Here is a 21,513-nt window from a genome sequence, read left to right as displayed (position 1 = left end):
CACGGACAATGCATGTCCTTTACGGCTCATTGGGTGAATGTGGTTCCTGCACAGCCACAACCCCAACTTGGACAGGTCACGCCACTTCCTCCTTCACACACTCAGCCCTATGATCCTGTGACAGTGTGCGACTCCGCCTCCTCAACCTTCACCATGTCCTCAGCCTCCACTGGCCAGACAAGTCTCAGTGGCCCTTTAGCATACCATTTGTGCAGGGCACATCGATGTCACGCTGTTCTTCACATGGTTTGCCTTGGCAAAAAGAGTCACACAGGGGAGGAACTGCTAAAAGTCATTCGTAAAGAAATCGGAGCATGGCTTACTCCACGAAAACTGGAAATGGGAACCATGGTGACGGACAATGGAAAGAACATCTTGCATGCGCTGCGACTGGGAAGGCTGAGCTATGCGCCCTGAATGGCACACTTGTTCAATCTGGCTGTGAAGCAGTTCCTGAAGTGTTCTCCCCATTTGCAAGACATCCTTACAATGGGAAGGAAGCTTTGCATGCACTTCAGCCACTCGTACACTGCAAGGCACACCCTCCTTGAGCTGCAGCATCAGAACGGTATCCCACAACATGGTCTTATTTGTGACATTGCCACACATTGGAATTTCAACCTACATATGTTGGACAGACTGTATGAACAGAGAAAAGCCATCACCGATTTCTTGATGATCCAAGCGGATAGGGGTACTCCCCTGTGTAACTTCAAGGTGAACCAGTGGCATCTCATACGTGACACCTGCCGTTTGCTCAGGCCCTTTGAGAAAGCCACATTATTAGTAAGTCACCAGGATTACGGGATGAACAACGTCATTCCACTGCTTAATTTCTTAAAACATGTGTTGGAAACGATTGCGGGTCAGGGCACTGGAGACGTGGTGCCTACATCTCAAGGCCACATGAGCCCTGTGGGGGCTGAACTGGAGGAGGGGGAGGGGCACAGTTTAGGTTTCGCCTAATGGGCGTTTTTTCTAGTAATCTGACAGGAGAGGAGGAGCAGCCAGAGGAGCTAGAGGGTTCAGCAGCGGAATGACTTCTGTATCTCCACCTTATTGGACCCTCACTACCGCCACAAAATAGGGGCTTTTTGTACACCCACTGAGAGGGAGGACAAAATGACCTACTACAGAGGCATCATATGTAGTCAGATGGCCGCCATCATCCATCCTCTGTCAGGTCTGAATCGGGGGGGGCCCCTGTGCTCACCTTCCACTGCCATGGCTGCTGGGGAGGGGTGGCAGGAGCAGTACCAATTCTATCAAAAGTAGCCAGAGTCGACAGTCGCTGATGTGTAGCTTTCTTCACCTGCATAGTGAAGAAACTCATCAGCAGCAGGTAGACCTGGAGTAGGACCTGAACCAGCAGGTGGTGGCATACATTGACATGCCCATGCCAACACACCTTGAAGATCCGCTGGACTTCTGGGCAAGCCAAACTTGATTTGTGGCCGCAGAGTTTTCCCTGCAAAAGCTGTCCTGCCCGACCAGTAGTGTGCCATCAAAGCGGGTGTTTAGTGTGGCGGGGGCCATAGTCACCCCAAGGAGAACTCGTCTGTCCACGAAAAATGTGGAGAGACTGACCTTTGTGAAGATGAATCAGGCATGGGTCAGCCAGGATTTCCAACCACCAATGCCTGGTGCATGAGAGTAGATTGACCATGGTCCCACACCAACACTTCACAAATATGGATAGTGCCAAACAGATTTAAGGCACTGCTCCTCAGTTACAAACATTCCTCCGCATCAGACCTTTTTTCACCCACTTTCGTCACTGGGTACTGGTATTGCCACCCACCGCACCACTCTGTCACTGGGTCACTTTCAGGACTCCTGATGCTGCTGCCACCTCCAGGCTGTCTCATTCAGCCACTATATGGTCTCTTCTCATGCTTCAGCCAACTCCAGGCTATGTCATTCAGCCACTACATGGACTCCTCATGCTTCAGTCACCTCCAGGCTATGCCATTCATCCAATATAGGGTTTACTGATGCTTCAGCCAGCTCCAGTCTGTGTCATTTAGCAACTACATGGTTTAGTGATGCTGCTGGGCCTAGGACATTACCTATACATGTTTATTGTAGCACTAGGTACCATACATCTTCAATGGAAATTTCAGAATTCATCTTTTATTCTTAGAGATTGTGAGGCCCTATTGTCTCCTTAACTCCAGCTGTGTACTAGCCGTCACGCCCCCTCCCTTAGACATGAATGGAGGAGGCGTGGCGTCACAAACAAGGAAGCCCCAAGCTTTCGTGTTTAGTACATCCGAGGTGCCGGCCCGGAAATCACAGAGGGTCCCCCCCGCGATCAGACATCTTATCCTCTATCCTTTGGATAGGGGATAAGATGTTTGGGGGCTGAGTACCCCTTTAAAGAGTAGAAGATGTAGATAACTAAAAACCCTGAATCCTTTAGTGAAAACTACATGTGCATGACCAGCTGTAGTATTATCCAAGACGTGATCTTTATTGCATACAAACCAAGTACATAGCACATTTCGAGACTAAGCGTTCTCTTCGTCAGATGCTTTGCTTCATGCAATAAAGATTACATCTTGGAGAATACTACAGCGGGTCCTGCAAAACTGGTTTACGCTGAAGGATCCAGGGTTTTTAGATCCACATGTCCTACACTTGAACCTATCAGCCAAGAGCTACCTGAAGTACGTTTCCCGTCAGGCTGCACCGCTGTTGTGTCTTATATACAGAAGCACATAGGGGGCAGTAAAGTATATGAGAACCTACACTGTATTAAAATTAAGGGACACCTCAACAGAGCTAAACACAGACATCCAAACATATTTCAAATACAGTATATATATGTACCCCTTAAGGACACAGCTCATTATGGCTTTAACCCCTTAACGACCACAGACGTAAATGTACGTCCTGGTTTGGCGGTACTTCGCGCACCAGGACGTACATTTACGTCCTGTGTATGACCGTGAGCATCGGAACACTAGCAGCCGGGGACCCGCCCGTAATGGCCGACATCCGCGATTGCGCGGATGTCCGTCATTAACCCCTCAGATGCCGTGATCAATACAGATCATGGCGTCTGCGGCAATACGGTATTTTAAATAGATGATTGGATCGCCCGCATCGCTGCCGCGGCAATCTGATCATCCAGCATGGCGGCCGGAGGTTCCCTCACCTGGCTATGGCCGTCTCCCGGGGTCTTCTGCTCTGGTCTGAGATCGAGCAGACCAGAGCCGAAGATCACCGATAATACTGATCGGTGCTATGTCCTATACATAGCACTGAACAGTATTAGCAATCAAATTATTGCTATAGATAGTCCCCTATGGGGACATAAAAAGTGTTTAAAAAAAATGAAAGAGATCGGATCCAGCTCAATGCAGGTAAAATCGGGTTTAATCCATAGGACAAGGAAGGAACAAGTTACGCGTTTCAAGCGCTGCAAGCGCTTAGTGTTTAAAAAAAAGTAGAAAAATTTAAAAAATAAGTGAAAAATCCTCCAATAAAAATTTTAATTGTCAGTTTTTCCCATTTTACCCCCAAAAAGCGTACATTTTTTTAATAAACATATTTGGTATCGCTGCGTACGTAAATGTCCGACCTATCAAAATATAATGTTAATGATCCCGGACGGTGAATGGCGTAAATGTAAGAAATTAAAAAAGGCCAAAAATGCAGCTTTTTTGTAGCATTTTATTTGAAAAAAAATTATAAAAAATGATCTAAAAGTTTTATATATGCAAATGTGGTATCAATAAAAAGTACAGATGACGGCACAAAAAATTAGCCCTCATACAGACCTATATACGGAAAAATTCAAAGGTATAGGTGGTCAAAATAGGGCAATTTTAGATTATTGATTTTGTACAAAAAGTTTTAGATTTTTTTTAAGCGGTACAGAAATATAAAAGTATCTAGCCATGGCTATCATTTTAATTATATTGACCCACAGAATAAATAACACGTCATTTTTACCGTAAAGTGTACAGTGTGAAAACAAAACTCTCCAAAATGTGCAAAATTGTGGTTTTCATTTAAATTTCTTCCCTAAAAATTTTTTGGGGGGGGGTTTGCCGTACATTTTATGGTAAAATGAGAGGTTTCATTACAAAGTACAATTGGTCACGCAAAAAACAAGCCCTTATATGGGTCTCTAGAGGGAAATATAAAAGTTATGGATTTCAGAAGGCGAGGAGGAAAAAACGAAAATGCAAAAATAAAATTGGCCTGGTCCTTAAGGTTAAAATGGGCTTGGTCCTTTAGGGGTTAAGGACACATTTTTGCGTTTTCACACCAGGGCACAGTGACATACATATATACGTTGCACGTCCTCTAGGGGTTAATAAATCTGGTACATCTTACTTCAGTTAAGTGAATCGTGTTGGGGGAGGGTTTATGAAGCTCCTACCACACCCCCTGAGCCCAGCATTCACAGCCCATTCTGCAACAGAGCTCCCCTCAATCTGGCGCAGTTAGTTTTGTTTTTGCGCCAAAAAAATGCGCAAACAGCATTTTCTTGAGCAAATATACACCACCTCGGAGGACACGTACCAAAGTGTCTATTTTGGCACAGTAAGGACTGCTTCTCCCATCATGGACAGACTCTACCCATGATGGGAGTTGTAGTCCAGGGGCTGAGGTGCAGATTCCACCAGGTCATTCTGCAGAGACCCGCTGCGATCCGCATTTATTAACTGTAAAAGCAGGCGTACATGCATCTACACTGCGCACCCCGCCGGCTTCTATATACAGCTGTCATAATTCATAATCCCCGCCGCCAGGAAAGGGGAGCTCTTATTGGTCAATAGCTAATCACCAATCAGAGCTCCCGTGTTCTGGCGGCGGGGATTATGAATCATGACAGCTGTATATAGAAGCCGGCAGGCAGTGTAGTTTAGAAGCATGTACCGCCCGCTTTTTAATTTATATGGGGATACCTGCAGATCATTCTCTGGAGATCTGCTGGGATCCGCATTTATTATTAACTATACAAACCGGCGGTACATGCGTCTCCACTGCGCTGCCCGTCAGCTTCTATAGGCTGGGAGGGCCAGTAACAATGGTCCTCTACTAACCCTGATTAGGTCAGGCTGTTGCTGCTTGGTTGGTATCTGGCTGATATTGAAAATAGGGGGAACCCTATCCTTTTTTTTTTTCTGTCTACTACTACAAATCATAGCAGATACCAACCAAGCAGCAACAGCCTGACGTTACCAGGGTGGGCTAGTACCATTGTTACTGGCCCTCCACAGCCTAAATAACACCAGCCTGTTACAGCCTAGACCCAGGAGCGCCATGTTGGTACCGGCTCTTCCCAGAACCCCTGTGGCGGTGGGTACCAGGGTAATAATTGGGGGTTAGCGCTAGCTCATTTGGGGGCTAACACTAAGCCCCGGCCTAGTAATATATTCTGTCTACAGGACGCCTTCCACTACTAACCATGAAAATTCAATTATAAAAAACACAACACATTGAAAAAACATTTTTATAAAAAAAAAACACTCACAGCCCTCGTTAACCCTTTTATTGACATTTAAAAAAAAATGCTGTTCATCGTCGCAATCCACCAAATCTGACATAGTCCTCCGCATTCACGTTTAGTTCATTTTTTTGTTTCCACGCACACACAAAAGAATGCAAGGAAAACTGACAAAACGCAGGAAAAAGCTGGGACAGTTTTTCTGGCGTTTTTGCTGATGGACAAAAACCTCAATGGAATCCTGGCCTCAAAGCAATAGAACAAAATCCCTACGTCCACTTTTCCTGTGAGGTAGAGAAGGAGTGTACGGTAGAGCAAGGGGGGGGGGGGGGCGTTTCTATATTTGCACAAGATTTATCAAAGGAGTGTACAGCCTTAGTAAATTCTGAGCAAGAGTAAATTAGACAAGACGTGTAAAGGGGTAGAACTGTGTCTACAATAGACAAATAATGAGAAATCTCCCCCACAGTTCCTATGCTTTCCTCAACTCGGCTAACATAGTAAAACAAAAGAAGAAGGGATCCTCTGTCCACTTTGTCCTCTGTCCACTTTATTGTGTATCTAAAATAAAAGGAAGAGATAGAAGGAAAAGTGTATGACTGCAGGATCAGACTACATAAGGTTTGTTTGTAGTCTGTAACCATGGAGACATATAGATCTGCCTGTAGAACCTAAGTGAAAGCTGCCAAACCTTTTGCATTTTTTCTTGTGTTTCTCAAATAAAAGGATGAGGGTATGACTGCAGGATCAGACATTAGGTTTGTCTGTAGTCTGTAACCATGGAGAAACATAGATCTGCATAAGAGATGTGGACAAAATAAATTGTTAAATATTTGTATTCAGGATAATTAGTTTTTTAATTTGTATTTTAGATGCATTGGAGCAACAATAATTGGTTGAAAATTTAAACATAGCCTTCAAGGGGTACTCCGGTGCTTAGACATCTTATCCCCTATCCAAAGGATAGGGGATAAGATGCCTGATCGCGGGAGTCCCACCGCTGGCGACCCCCGTGATCTTGCACATGGCACCCCAGTTAAAATCATTCCCCGGAGCGTATTCACTCCGGGTCTGATTACCGGCGACCACAGGGCCGACGGCGTGTGACATCACGCTTCTGCCCCCGTGTGATGTCACGCTTCGTCCCTCAATGCAAGTCTATGGGAGGGGGCGTGACAGCTATCCCACATGCTTCGGGGACTGATTTTAACTGGGGTGCCACATGCAAGATCACGGGGGTCCCCAACGGCAGGACTCCCGCGATCAGGCATCCTTTGGATAGGAGATAAGATGTCTAAGCATCGGAGTACCCCTTTAAAAGCTTTACTTATTGAGATCTTTTTAAAGAATAATATTAATAGTGATAAGAACAGCCATATATCTTAATTTTAGGATTTTTCTTATATAAAGTGCTATGTAAATTAGGGAATTTCTTAATAGTGGACAAAAAGACTTGTTACAAGTCAACTTTGGCAGCCTGCACAGGTGGTGTGTTCAAAGACTGCATTGACACTCTGTCTGCATTGTATGTTGCAAAAGTGAATGTGCTCGTGTTGCAACCTACAAGTTACTCCGACCACATTCACATTTTTTAGCTGTAATGCAGCAATGTCACTGCAGTCTTTGGCGACACGTCCTGTGTCACAGCCAATGTTGCCCGAGCCTAAAGTGAATCATCAGTGGTCATCTTGACTCCTTGCTTGATGTGTACGTAATGTCAAGATTGGAGTTGGAATCCAGAGGATTATGGGGGAGATTTATCATTGCTTTTAGAGCATTTTTTTTTGTCTATGTTTTGGCGCAGTTCAAGCGCAAGCAGCATATACTTTTTTTTTTTAACTTTTTTACTCTTTTTGCCTACCCGTAGAACTTTTTCTTTTTGACCATGCAGTGGTCACGTAAGTATCATTTGCGTCTTTTGTCAAAAGTCGTTATTTTGTGTGCAAAGGTACTTTTTTAGGTGCAAACCTACACCACCTACCAGTAGGCGTGAGAATCACTTCTACCTTCTGCAATTCAGCCTTTAACCTCTTGTGGATGACAGCGTCCCACTCCCCTTCTATGAAACGTGCTGAGGAGCTGAGCACAAGTCATAGCTGGGTGGTCCTGGCGGATATCTGCCACCAGGACCCATCTCTAATGCCAGACATCACCGATCATGGTGATGCCATGCTTTAACCCCTTAGACATCGCAATCAAATTTGATTGTATTGTCTAAAATGCAAGTAAAAATGTCCAGACAGCTCTGTGAAAATAAACAAAAAACACCTAACCTGCCAAGTTCAGGACCCGGGAAAGTGTCTACTTCTCTCCCTCACAAGCGTCTAGAAAAAGCGTCTAGCTTTTCCCACCATAGCAGAGCTGCGCAAAATTCATCATCCTGCTGCACCTTCTTGATAAATAAGATCCACGCTAGTCAAACCCACCACCCAGAAAATAGCTCTACCATAGACACATAGACATTCTTTGATAAATCTGGGCCTATGTCTTCTAATCCCTCAACCAGCATTGTGTGGCTAGCCTTAATGTTTTGGTATATGAACCTGTATGTTTTGGTCTCATGAATTCAGAAATAAACAATTGTAATTAGAACATCTCAGCCCAATAGGATCTCTATGCCCGTCATAACACATAAAGCTCAACAATCAAGATAAACAGCGTGACCAACAGCAAGTCATTAGTTGTTGTGTCCATGTTGCGAAGTGTACAAGTAGAAAGAAAAAGGTTGTAAAGAAAGTGAATGGTTTTCCTGGGCATGGTGAAATTCTCCACATGCTATTAAATCACAATTCTAAGACCATTCTGCTGAAATAGCAATCCAATTGTTCCTCTTCACACCTCAATTTGAAGTCTTGGAGGGAGCTCTTGGTACCTGTAACGCTCTACTCTTTGCCTCCCAGATATAACTGGACTCTCCCGATCACTGGCCATTGATAGTATCAAAGCATCCATGAAACTCGAACACAGTGTCGTGAAAGCTAATGATGGTTGTGCCATTTAGGAAATACGTGGAGATGTTGGGAAACCATCAGCTAGATGTTCATTTGAGGGATCATCCATGCACTTGATCACATGTCCCTTGTGGACTGCTCAATGGAAGAGACACCTGCTATTGTTCCAATAATTTACATGTACTACCATACATTTCCTGTGACTAACAAAACTTCTCATGTTCTGCTCTCATTTAGGAGTGGACTGACCCACCAGAAAATTGGTCAGGATAAAAGAATTCAAAGAATGAGATGATGATGAAGATGTAGTGAAAGGATGAGCCAGGAGTCAGAACCAGGATTAGGACAATGGGTACCAGGTAGTGGGTAAGATAAGCTAAGGTCAGCATCCAAGTCAAAGAAGGTATGTTCCTTGAAGAGTACCTGTCATGATCTTGTTAAATTTTATAATCCTCCCAGTTCACTGCCCCCATCATGATAAACCACCCCCCGCCTTTATTAGTATTATTTGTTAGTTTTCTACCTTGATATTGCTCTGTATTTTCTGCTCAGTCAGATTCACAGACTGGACAGGGGCGTTTCCCAGCAGGCCTGACATCATCTGAAGCCATACAGGGGACAACTTCCTCCCTCACTCTGCTACACATGGACCAGAGCAGTTGAGTGTGTGAGATGAGCTATGATTGGCTAAGGCTGCACACACACCCCTCAGTACACCAGACTGCATAAGGAGACACCTAGTGACAGCTTTTTTTTTAAATAGCAAAGATTAGTTTTAATGACAGTGCCCATTTAATTGAAAGTGATGTGGTGAGATTTTAGTTGCTGTTCTGTGTTCAGGATGAGAAGACATCACTGGAGCAGGGTGCGATGAGTCTAGTGCAATGACCGTCAGCGGGACCTGTGAGTGAAAGTGGGAGAGGTAAGATATAGTAAGAACATATTCTAACAAGGTAATGGGGCCTAGCCAAAACAGGGCCCTTTAGGTCAAGCAGAGGATGAGTCCACATACTGTGTTCAAATAACCAACATTACTCCCAATGCTCTCTTTTAGGCCTAGCAAAGGATTCTTTGGAAGGCTCAGGTTCCAAAAACAAAAAAAACTATTTGGTGCCAAAAAGTTAAACAGATTTGTAAATTACTTATTTAAAAAAAATCTTAATCCTTACAGTATTTATCAGCTGCTGTATGCTCCACAGGAAGTTGTATAGTCAATTTCAGTCTGACCACAGTGCCCTCTGCTGACACCTCTGTCCATGTCAGGAATTGTCCAGAGTAGAAGCAAATCCCCTTAGAAAACCTCTCCTGCTCTGGACAGTTCCTGACATGGACAGAGGTGTCAGCAGAGAACACTGTGGTTAGACATAAAAGAACTATACAACTTCTTTTGGAGTATACAGCAGCTGATAAGTACTGTGAGGATTTAGATTTTTAAATAGAAGTAATGTATAAACCTGTATAACTTTCTGGCACCAGTTGATATGAAAAAAAAAATAGCTTTCTACCAGAGTACCCCTTTAACCCCTTAAGGACTCAGGGTTTTTCCGTTTTTGCACTTTCGTTTTTTCCTCCTTACCTTTTAAAAATCATAACCCTTTCAATTTTCCACCTAAAAATCCATATTATGGCTTATTTTTTGCGTCGCCAATTCTACTTTGCAGTGACATTAGTCATTTTACCCAAAAATGCACGGCAAAACGGAAAAAAAAATCATTGTGCGACAAAATAAAAAAAAAATGCCATTTTGTAACTTTTGGGGGCTTCCGTTTCTACGCAGTGCATATTTCGGTAAAAATTACACCTTATCATTATTCTGTAGGTCCATACGGTTAAAATGATACCCTACTTATATAGGTTTGATTTTGTCGCACTTCTGGAAAAAATCATAACTACATGCAGGAAAATTTATAAGTTTAAAAATGTCATTTCTGACCCCTATAACTTTTTTATTTTTCCACGTACAGGGCGGTATGAGGACTAATTTTTGCGCCGTGATCTGAAGTTTTTATCGGTATGATTTTTGTTTTGATCGGACTTTTTGATCACTTTTTATTCATTTTTTTAATGGTATAAAAAGTGACCAAAATACGCTTTTTTGGACTTTGGAATTTTTTTGCGCGTACGCCATTGACCGTGCGGTTTAATTAATTATATATTTTTATAGTTCGGACATTTACGCACGTGGTGATACCACATATGTTTATTTTTTTTTTTTACACTGTTTTATTTTTTTTTTATGGGAAAAGGGGGGTGATTCAAACTTTTATTAGGGAAGGGGTTAAATGACCTTTATTAACACTTTTTTTTTACATTTTTTTTGCAGTGTTATAGGTCCCATAGGGACCTATAACACTGCACACACTGATCTCCTATGCTGATCACTGGCGTGTATTAACACGCCTGTGATCAGCATTATCGGCGCTTGACTGCTCCTGCCTGGATCTCAGGCACGGAGCAGTCATTCGTCGATCGGACACCGAGGAGGCAGGCAAGGGCCCTCCCGGTGTCCGATCAGCTGGGATACTTTCAGTTTCACTTTAGAAGCGGCGGTCAGCTTTGACCGCTGCTTCTAAAGGGTTAATACCGCACATCGCCGCGATTGGCGATGTGTGGTATTAGCCGCGGGTCCCGGCCGTTGATGAGCGCCGGGACCGAAGCGATATGATGCAGGATCGCGGCGCGATCCCGCTTCATATCGCAGGAGCCGGCGCAGGACGTAAATATACGTCCTGCGTCGTTAAGGGGTTAAAGGGGTTATCCAGGAAAAAACTTTTTTTTATATATATATATATATATATATATATATATATATATATATATATATATCAACTGGCTCCAGAAAGTTAAACAGATTTGTAAATGACTTCTATTTAAAAAAATCTTAATCCTTTCAGTACTTATGAGCTGATGAAGTTGAGTTGTTCTTTTCTGTCTAAGTGCTTTCTGATGACACGTGTCTTGGGAACCGCCCAGTTCAGAAGCAAATCCCCATAGCAAACCTCTTCTACTCTGTGCAGTTCCCGAAACAAGCAGAGATGTCAGCAGAGAGCACTGTTGCCAGACAGAGAATAACAACTCAATTTCAGCTGATAATTATTGAAAGGATTAAGTTTTTTTAATAGAAGTAATTTTCCTGGAATACCCCTGAAAAGGAAGAAGGGAGGTAAGTCATTGCCAGGCAGCTCTGGAAGTAGCTTATCTCCTTCAAAACAACAGGATTGGGCGATTGAAATCCAACATGTCGGGAGGCCTCCTTACACATTAGATGGTCATTCGGTCCCGCTGAAAACAGTGACTCTTGACCAACATGTATGGTAACCATTAGAGGTAGCTGCAGACTGTATTTACTCATTTAACTCTATGGCTCCATTTTAAGATGCAGCTGATCCACCTAATGGTGAGTAAAAGAGGAGGCTAAATACGGTAGTTCTTCTATTGCTGTTTCAGAGAGTTTGATTTGGAACCATTATTACAGAGAATTCCTTTTCTTCCCATATTCCCTGTGACTGCCCGCTGATTCTTAATACCTTGTTGCCAAGAGTCGCTTTTAAATTACACTTAGTGAATTTAATGTTGCATACCGGTATAGGTGTACAAATGTATATTTTTGTGCATTATCTATAGTCTAGCAGCTTGACTGTGATGTATGGACCATGAATTAATGTATTTTAGAGGTGTTCGGTGTACAGCAGCTGTTCCACATCATTACCTTACGATTGAACGGAGTGTACATTATACACTGCAGAATGGGCTTCATTTAACAAGCCTGTGTGTTTATAATAAACTGCAGAAGAAGCTTTTATTAAACATGTCTGGAGTTATCAGGCAGCCGACGGGGGCACTGCACATTATATTTAAAGGAGCAGTAATAATAGACAATGATAGAGTTAAAGCTCTCGGGTCTCCATGCTGAAGCTACTGACTCTACGCTATATATGAGAGCACGTCACACTGGATATGATCTGGAGTATATACTCAAGCAAGGGCGTACGTACCATATGGCTGCTATGGGGCCCTTGGAGAGAGGGGGTCCCATCGTGGTTAATCCTGTTCCTTTTTCTATTGGTAGAAAACTGTACAGAACTCCTCTCCAAAGTAATCTGTATTGTCAACAAATTAATGGCGGGGGAATTGACCAATGGGTCATGGAAATCAAACTAAAATAAATACCAGACCTGGGGGGGCAAAGTCAGACACCATAATAGGGGCTAAAGCAATATGAGAGAGCGCTCCATGGTGCATTAAAGGGGTACTCCGGCACTTAGACATCTTATCCCCTATCCAAAGGATAGGGGATAAGATGCCTGATCACTGGGGACCCCCGTGATCCTGCATGCCGCACCCCGTTAAAATCAGTCCCCGGAGCGTGTTCGCTCCGGGTCTGATTACTGTCGATCACAGGGCCGGAGCATTGTGATATCACGGCTCCGCCCCCGTGTGCCGTCACGCTCCGCCCCCTCAATGCAAGCAGCTGTCACGCCCCCTCCCATAGACTTGCATTGAGGGGGTGGGGCGTGACATCACAAGGAGGCGGAGTCGTGACGTCACAATCTTCCATTCCCGTGGTCGGGAGCCAGAACCTCCAGTGCTGCCAAAGCAGATACAGGTGGGTGCTGCATGCTATATTGTGGGGGTCCCCAGTGGCGGGATCAGACATCTTATCCCCTATCCTTTGGATACAGGATAAGATGTCTAGGGGTGGAGTATCCCTTTAAAAGTGATATATGTAAATGAAAAGGCTAGGCATGAAAGCCGCTCAGCCCAAATTGTTGGGTAACAACATACACAACAATGGTAGGCACGTGAAGAAAGTGAGTGATCCGCTGCCCTCCGGCTGGTATAGTTCTTAGGAAAGATTTCACTTCAAAGAGGACGCCGGCTCCACGAGGCGCAGGATAAACTCAGCAGGAGAAAAGGTAAAAGGAACATTTTTTTAATCCCAAAATGCAACATGTTTCACTGCAATCATGCTGCTTCATCAGGCATCCTTGCCTCATGCCTGATGAAGCTGCATGATTGCAGTGAAACGCGTTGCATCTTGGGATTAAACCATTTTCCTTTTACCTGGTCTTCTGCTGAGTTTATCCTGCGCCTCGTGGAGCCGGCGTCCTATTTGAAGCCCTATCTTTCCTTGGAACCATAATAGGGGGGCTGCTTTACTCTAGTAGTGTCTAGTAGTAGAGTCTAGGGTCACTATTTACATCAGGACCAAATGACTGTCTAATGTTTAGGGAGGCCTCCTGATATGTTGGATTTTAATCACCCAATCCTTTTGTTTTCAAGGAGATAATCTGGTGAGATGGGGTGTTACAACCTTCTTTATTCCTGGTCTCCCCAATCCTTGCAGCTTTAAAGGGATGGAGTGAGATTAGAAAAATGTTCTTTTTTTCTTTCTTGAAACAGCGCCATTCTTGTTCCTTGTCTCTGCCTGTTATTGTAGCTTTTGCACATTCAAATCAATAGGGCTTATCTCTAATACCAGACACAGGCTACGGCACTGATGTGACAATAAATCTTTTTGTGGTCCTGGACAGCTATTATATTATTTCCCAATGCTTCTTAAACTGGTCATCTGCATGGCCATCAGCAGTCTCTCCCGGTCACACATATGTTCTCAATGGGCAGCGAGGAGAAGACCACTGCCCTTTATCTCCCTAAGAACAAAAGCATTAAAGAGGTACTCCGGTGCTCCAGCGTTCTGAACATTTTGTTCAGAATGCTCAGAGCAGGAGGCCGTGATCATGATGTCACACCAAGCCCCCTCCATTCATGTTTATGGGAGGGGGCGTGTCGGCCGACACGCCTGCTCCCATAGACATGAATGGAGGGGGTGTGGCATGACATTACGACCACAGGAACGCCAGTTTGTTTTGAACGCCAGGTGCCCCCACGCCATTGTGGGGGGACCAAGCAGTGGGACCCCCGCGATCAGACATCTTATCCCCCATCCTTTGGATAGGAGATAAGATGTCTAGCAGAGGAGTACCCCTTAAAGCATGTTGAAATCGAATTACCTGAGTCCTATCTTCCCTGACAGCTGCCATTGGAGGATAAATGGGAGGTCGGTCCTGCCATCGGTCCTGGTGGGTTCAGCTGACAGGGTAAATACAGTCTAGACAGATAATTTGCAGCAAATCCACACAGAACTCCACACGAATTTTGGTTTCACATTCGGTGCAAAATGCTAGAAATGTTATCTTCCCTATTGATTTCGAAGGGGAAATTCCCCACAAACAGGCAATATAAATCGACTTCCTGAAGATATTAAAGGAGATGTCCGGTGTTCACTTTTCTTATTTTATCCTTTCCGGGCTGAAAAATAAAAGGAAACAAATTTTCTCTTACCTGCCTACGCTCCCCCGGTGCTCCGGTACAGGCGTTCGGTCCCCGGGCTGTATTCTTCTTACTTCCTGTTAGCCCGGCACGTCACACGGAGCTTCAACCTATCACCGGCCACAGCGATGTCCCGCCTCGGCCGGTGATAGGCTGAAGCTCCGTGTGACGTGCCGGGCTAACAGGAAGTAAGGAGAATACAGCCCGGGGACCGAACGCCTGTACCGGAGCACCGGGGGAGCGTAGGCAGGCAAGAGAAAGCTTATTTTCTTTTTTTTTGCAGCCCGGAACGGATACAATAAGAAAAGTGAGCACCGGACATCTCGTTTAAAATCTCAGCACTGCCAGCTAAGATTTGTCAGAAACATTTAAAAATTCACTCTATTTTGCTGGTACGGTAATCTGCCACAGATTTGTCATGCAAATTTCTGTGTGAAAAATAAGTAGTTTAGTGCGTATTTACCATTATAAAATCTTTTATGGGTAATAGTAAACTACAACTACTTACACTAATAATATTAAAGGGATACTCCACTGGAAAACATTTTTTTTCTCCAAATCAACTGGTGCCAGAAAGTAAAACAGATTTGTAAATTACTTCTATTAAGTATTAATCCTTCCAGTACAGGAAGTTCTTATCTATTTTAATTTCCTCTGTCTGACCACAGTGCTCTCTGCTGACACCTCTGTCCATTTTAGGAACTGTCCAGAGTAAGAGCAAATCCCCGTAGAAAACCTATCCTTCTCTGGACAGTTCCTGACATGGACAGAGGTGTCAGCAGAGAGCACTGGGTACAGACAGGAAGGAAGTTCAAACAAAAAAAAAAGAACTTCCTGTGCATCATACAGCAGCTGATAAGTACAGGAAGGATTAAGATCTTTTAATAGAAGTAATTAACAAATCTGTTTAGGCACCAGTTGATTTAAAAAAAAAAAAAAAAAGTTTTCCAGTGGAGTACCCCATCAATTATTATTATAATAATAATTATTTTTATTATAAATAATATTATTAACAGTGTACTGGTGCTTGTGGCCAGCAGGTGGGGATGTTCTACACTGCCACCTTGCTTGTTTATTAGATTTGTTTTGCATAGTGTTGATTGCTAAGCATGCCCATTTATCTCCCTCGTTACTGTTGCCATTTAATGACTGGTTTTCCATGTGACAAGTCATATTTGTTATTAACAAGGTTGTTATACCCCCGCTAGAAACTTTGTCCAAAATGGCCGCAGGAAATTCCTGTAATGTCATCACGCGGGACCTGCGCACTCTTTGACATCTTTTAGGTGTGTTATTTTGTTGTGCTGGTTTTATGTCCTGATTTAATTAATATCAAAGGGATACTCCTGCCCTAATACATCTTATCCCCTATCCAAAGGATAGGAGATAAGATGTCTGATCACGGGAGTCCCGCTGCCATCACGCCCCCTCCTATAGACTTGCATTGAGGGGGCGGGTCGCGACATCACACAGGAGCGGAGTTGTGACGATACTCCGACCCCGTTGGCATCACACTGCACACTCGGAGCCCCCAGCGCTGTGGAGAGCTTGCAAAGGTGGGTGCTGAATGACAGATTGCGGGGGTCCCCAGCGGTGAGACCGCCGAGATCAGACATCTTATCCCCTATCCTTAAATAATCATATTGTGCAGGAGAATGTTAATTGTCTCTTTTGCAGGAGGATTTTTAGGCAGACTACAGCCCCTTAATAAATTACTGGTGTGTTAGGGATTTTAATTAAACCCACTACACAAAGTGCTTTTATTAATGATCATAGGTATTTAAGTTCATAAGACTAGAAACCACCTGATATCCTTCCAGAAATGTATTAATTAATTTTAATTTTATAACACAAAGATATAATTTTTTTTAACACCCCCCCTCCAATATTTTCATCAATGATTTAATTTAAATTTAAGTATTAAAATGTTCAAGAATTTCTAATTGACATTCGATGTACATGATATGTACATTTCGAAAAAGCTTAGGTCAATTTTAGAGAAAAAATCTCCCCCTCTTGCATTAATTACAACCCCCCCCCCATCTACAGCAAATAGATGAAATGATGGCCATCTTCATCCGTCTCTCCAACGCCTTCTAGTTGAGATCTTAACAGGTCGTTAGAGATTTAAAAAAAATGGTTTGATAAGGTTCAATCTTTTATTAGGTTTTCACACCTGGATTTGGGGACTTTGTAATTCTTTGCGGCCGATCCTCCCAAGCTGTCAGGTTGAATGGGGGCTGTCGCTGGAGGCAATTTTCTGATTTCAGGCAATTGGTTTCAAGTGAGAGCTCTGGCTGGGCCACTCAAGGACATTCACAAAGTTGTACCTAAGCCATTTACTTTACTATGCTCTCTTCCCTATGTGCGTAAGGTTATTGTCTTGTTGGACGGAGAACCTTCAGCCAAGTCTGAGGTCCAGAGCACTCTTTGTACTTTGCTCCATTTAGCTTTCCCTCTACCATAACCACCATGCTTCACTGTAGGGATAGTATTGGGCAGTGATAAGCACTGACTGGTTTCCACAGACAAAATTGAGACCAAGAACTTTCATCAGACTAGAGGATCTTATTGTTTGAAGAGTTAGGAAAGGGGGAAGGGGGGGAGTAAGGGGCGGAAAGAGGGAAAGAGGGGGGGGGGGAGGTGTAACTCTGCATATACCTATGGGAAAAAGGGGGCGTGTCCCTGCTTATACCTATGGGAAAGAGGGGGGTAACTCTGCCTATACCAATGGGGAAGAGGAGGGGTAACTCTGCCTATACCTATGGGGAAAGTGGGGTAACTCTCCCTATACCTATGGGGAAAGGGGAGGAAAGGGGGTAACTCTGCCTATACCTATGGGGAAAGGGGGGTAACTCTGCCTATACCTATGGGGAAATGGGGGTTTAACTCTGCCTATGGGGAATGGGGGGGGGGTATCTCTGTCTATACCAATGGGGAAAGGGGTGTTAACTCTGTTCCTATACTTATTGGGAAGGGGTTTAATTCTGCTGCCTATACCTACGGGGAAGGGTGGGGGGCTAACTCTGCTGCCTATACCTTTGGGGAAGGGGGGTGTTAACTCTGCTGCCTATACCTACAGGGAAGGGGAGGGGTTAACTCTGCTGTCTATACCTACAGGGAAGGGGGGGGGTTAACTCTGCTACCTATACCTACAGGGAAGGGGGTGCTATCTAACTTTATACCTGGATGCCTAACTACTTACCTACATACCAGGCTATCTACTACCTACATACCCAGCTACCTAACTATGTACTCCTCTGGCCTCCCATAGACTTGCATTGAGGGGGCAGGGTGTGACATCACGAGGGGGCGTGGCCAAACACTGCAGCGCACGCACAGCGTTCGGAACTAAATGTTCTGAATGCTGGCCAGTGGAGTACCTCTTCAAGGGGACAGTGTAACTTATGTGGACACCCCCTGATGGAGCCCTTGCATTGTTTATAGGGAATATTATACATCATATTATAGAGCAGAAGAAGCTGAGTAGATTAATATATTGTTGTGGAAAAAACTTCAGGATAACTTTCTATTTATTCATGTAAATCTCTGATCATTCTAGGCTAAGTAGTTATGTGGATGGTCCTACTCAGTGATTGACAGCTATCTGTGTATAAGTGTACAAAGAGAGAGCTGTCAATCACTGAATAGGACCGCCCACTTGACTACTTAGCCTAGAAGGAGCAGAGATTTACATGAATAAATAACAGGTTATCCTGGAACTTTTTACACAAAACCATATATCATAAAATAATATTCCAGTCCTGTGGATAGGGAATAGGTTCTTAAAGGGGTATTCCAGGATCTTTTTTTATTTGACTATGCTACAGGGGCTGTAAAGTTAGTGTACTTCATAATATAGTGTCTCTATCTGTGTGTGACAGTTTTCTCACAATTCTTATGTGATTTTCCCTCCAATATTTATTTTTACCAGCATACAAAATGACTGTTGTCTAACACTTTCCCAGGTTGCAAGGCGGCCGAGACCTGACTCACTAGTCAGCTGATGACGGGGAGCCTGTCTGCTTCAATGGGCGGAGCGATCGCTTGGTGGGAGAGAGATCAATCTGCAACTATTGCAACAGCTGTAAGCACCCTGATTGAAAACCACAGGTCTTTTGAATGGATGTAGCTCATTTATGTTTCAATGGGTGGGATGGCTGATGGGTGGGAGGGAGGAAAATGGAATTATGGGATTTGTAGTCAAAAAAAGAAAAATCAAACAGGAAATACCAGTTCACAAAAAGATAGCCACAGTGTTATGGTAATCTCACAACATAGCCATCTAGCCCCAAGACAAGCGCGGATCCTCCTAAGCATGTCCATTACTGTCTAAAATCACCTTAAGGTGGATAACCCCTTAAATGGTATCAGCATATTTCTCATAAATAGTGCCCACTATCTAGACTACCCCTTAAACCCCTTTAAATACAGTTTATAGGAGGCTCTTTGGTGCTGTTTATTGGAGACACCTTGGTGCTTTGAATGGGGCCACTGTCATTATTTATGACAATGCTGTATTTATTATCATATATCTGCAAATCTGAAGAAGAAGTTTTATGCTTTGAAACACGTTTTGCTGGACATAAAAATTGCTTTCTTCCACAAATAGTGAACTTTCCAGAGGGCTTCTACCAGAAATTCAGGGTTCATTATTATACTGTTTATGAGGAAACAATGGCACTGTATATGGGGGCACTCTGACACTGCATATAACAAAACTGTGACACCGTATATGGGGGCACTCTGACACTGTACATGAGGGCACTGTGACACCATATATGGGGGCACCCTGACACTGTACATGAGGGCACTGTGACACCATATATGGGGGCACCCTGACACTGTACATGAGGGCACTGTGACACCATATATGGGGGCACCCTGACACTGTACATGAGGGCACTGTGACATCATATATGGGGGCACTCTGACACTGTACATGAGAGCACTGTGACACCATATATGGGGGCACCCTGACACTGTACATGAGGGCACTGTGACACCGTATATGGGGGCACCCTGACACTGTACATGAGGGCACTGTGACATCCTTTATATGGGGGCACTCTGACACTGTACATGAGAGCAGTGTGACACCATATATGGGGGCTCCCTGACACCATACATGAGGGCACTGTGACACCGTATATGGGGGCACCCTGACACTGTACATGAGGGCACTGTAAAACCGTATATGTGGGGGACCCTGACACTGTACATGAGGGCACTGTGACACTGTACATGAGGGCACTGTGACACTGTATATGGGGCACCCTGACACTGTACATGGGGGCAATGTGACACTGTACATGAGGGCACTGCGACACCGTATATGGGGGCAATGTGACACTGTACATGAGGGCGCTGTGACACTGTACATGAGGGCACTGTGACACTGTATATGGGGGCACCCTGACACTGTACATGGGGGCAATGTGACACTGTACATGAGGGCACTGCGACACCGTATATGGGGGCAATGTGACACTGTACATGAGGGCACTGTGACACTGTACATGAGGGCACTGTGACACTGTACATGAGGGCACTGTGACACTGTATATGGGGGCACTGTGACACTGTATATGGGGGCAATGTGACACTGTACATGAGGGCACTGTGACACTGTACATGAGGGCACTGTGACACCGTATATGGGGGCACCCTGACACTGTACATGAGGGCACTGTGACACCGTATATGGGGGCACCCTGACACTGTAAATGAGGGCACTGTGACACAGTATATGGGGGCACCCTGACACTGTACATGAGGGCACTGTGATACCGTATATGGGGGCACCCTGACACTGTACATGAGGGCACTGTGACACCATATATGGGGACACTGTGACACTGTACATGAGGGCACTGTGACACTGTTTATGGGGGCAACCTGACACTGTACATGGGGGCACCCTGACACTTTATATGAGGGCACTGTGACACCATATATGGGGGCACCCTGACACTGTACATGAGGGCACTGTGACACCATATATGGGGGCACCCTGACACTGTACATGAGGGCACTTTGACACCATATATGGGGGCACTGTGACACTGTACACGAGGGCACTGTGACACCGTATATGGGGGCACTCTGACACTGTACATGAGGGCACTGTGACACCATATATGGGGGCACCCTGACACTGTACATGAGAGCACTGTGACACTGTACATGAGGGCACTGTGACACCATATATGGGGGCACTGTGACACTGTACATGAGGGCACTGTGACACCATATATGGGGGCACCCTGACACTGTACATGAGGGCACTGTGACACCATATATGGGGGCACTGTGACACTGTACATGAGGGCACTGTGACACTGTATATGGGGGCACTGTGACACCATATATGGGGGCACCCTGACACTGTACATGAGGGCACTGTGACACCATATATGGGGGCACCCTGACACTGTACATGAGGGCACTGTGACACCGTATATGGGGGCACCCTGACACTGTACATGAGGGCACTGTGACATCCTTTATATGGGGGCACTCTGACACTGTACATGAGAGCACTGTGACACCATATATGGGGGCACCCTGACACCATACATGAGGGCACTGTGACACCGTATATGGGGGCACCCTGACACTGTACATGAGGGCACTGTAAAACCGTATATCGGGGGGACCCTGACACTGTACATGAGGGCACTGTGACACTGTACATGAGGGCACTGTGACACTGTATATGGGGGCACCCTGACACGGTACATGGGGGCAATGTGACACTGTACA

At 44.7% G+C, this 21,513-nt stretch overlaps 1 long non-coding RNA gene across 2 annotated transcripts in view; it reads left to right on the top strand.

Moving 5' to 3' along the window:
• LOC130291229 (uncharacterized) overlaps positions 1 to 21,513 on the top strand; it is an 88,282-nt gene that overhangs the window by 7,807 nt on the left and 58,962 nt on the right. Inside the window, exons 2-4 of one of the 2 annotated variants that reach the window (XR_008847833.1) lie at positions 8,653 to 8,818; positions 8,972 to 9,073; positions 9,256 to 9,337. This is a non-coding gene — a long non-coding RNA (uncharacterized LOC130291229). Of the gene's footprint in view, positions 1 to 8,652; positions 9,074 to 9,255; positions 9,338 to 21,513 lie in introns of both variants that reach the window. The other variant, XR_008847832.1, reaches the window with a different exon arrangement.

The sequence above is a fragment of the Hyla sarda genome, chromosome 9, assembly GCF_029499605.1.
Source record: "Hyla sarda isolate aHylSar1 chromosome 9, aHylSar1.hap1, whole genome shotgun sequence".
In the NCBI taxonomy this organism is placed as follows: domain Eukaryota; kingdom Metazoa; phylum Chordata; class Amphibia; order Anura; family Hylidae; genus Hyla; species Hyla sarda.
This window is presented reverse-complemented; position numbering and strand designations above follow the sequence as displayed.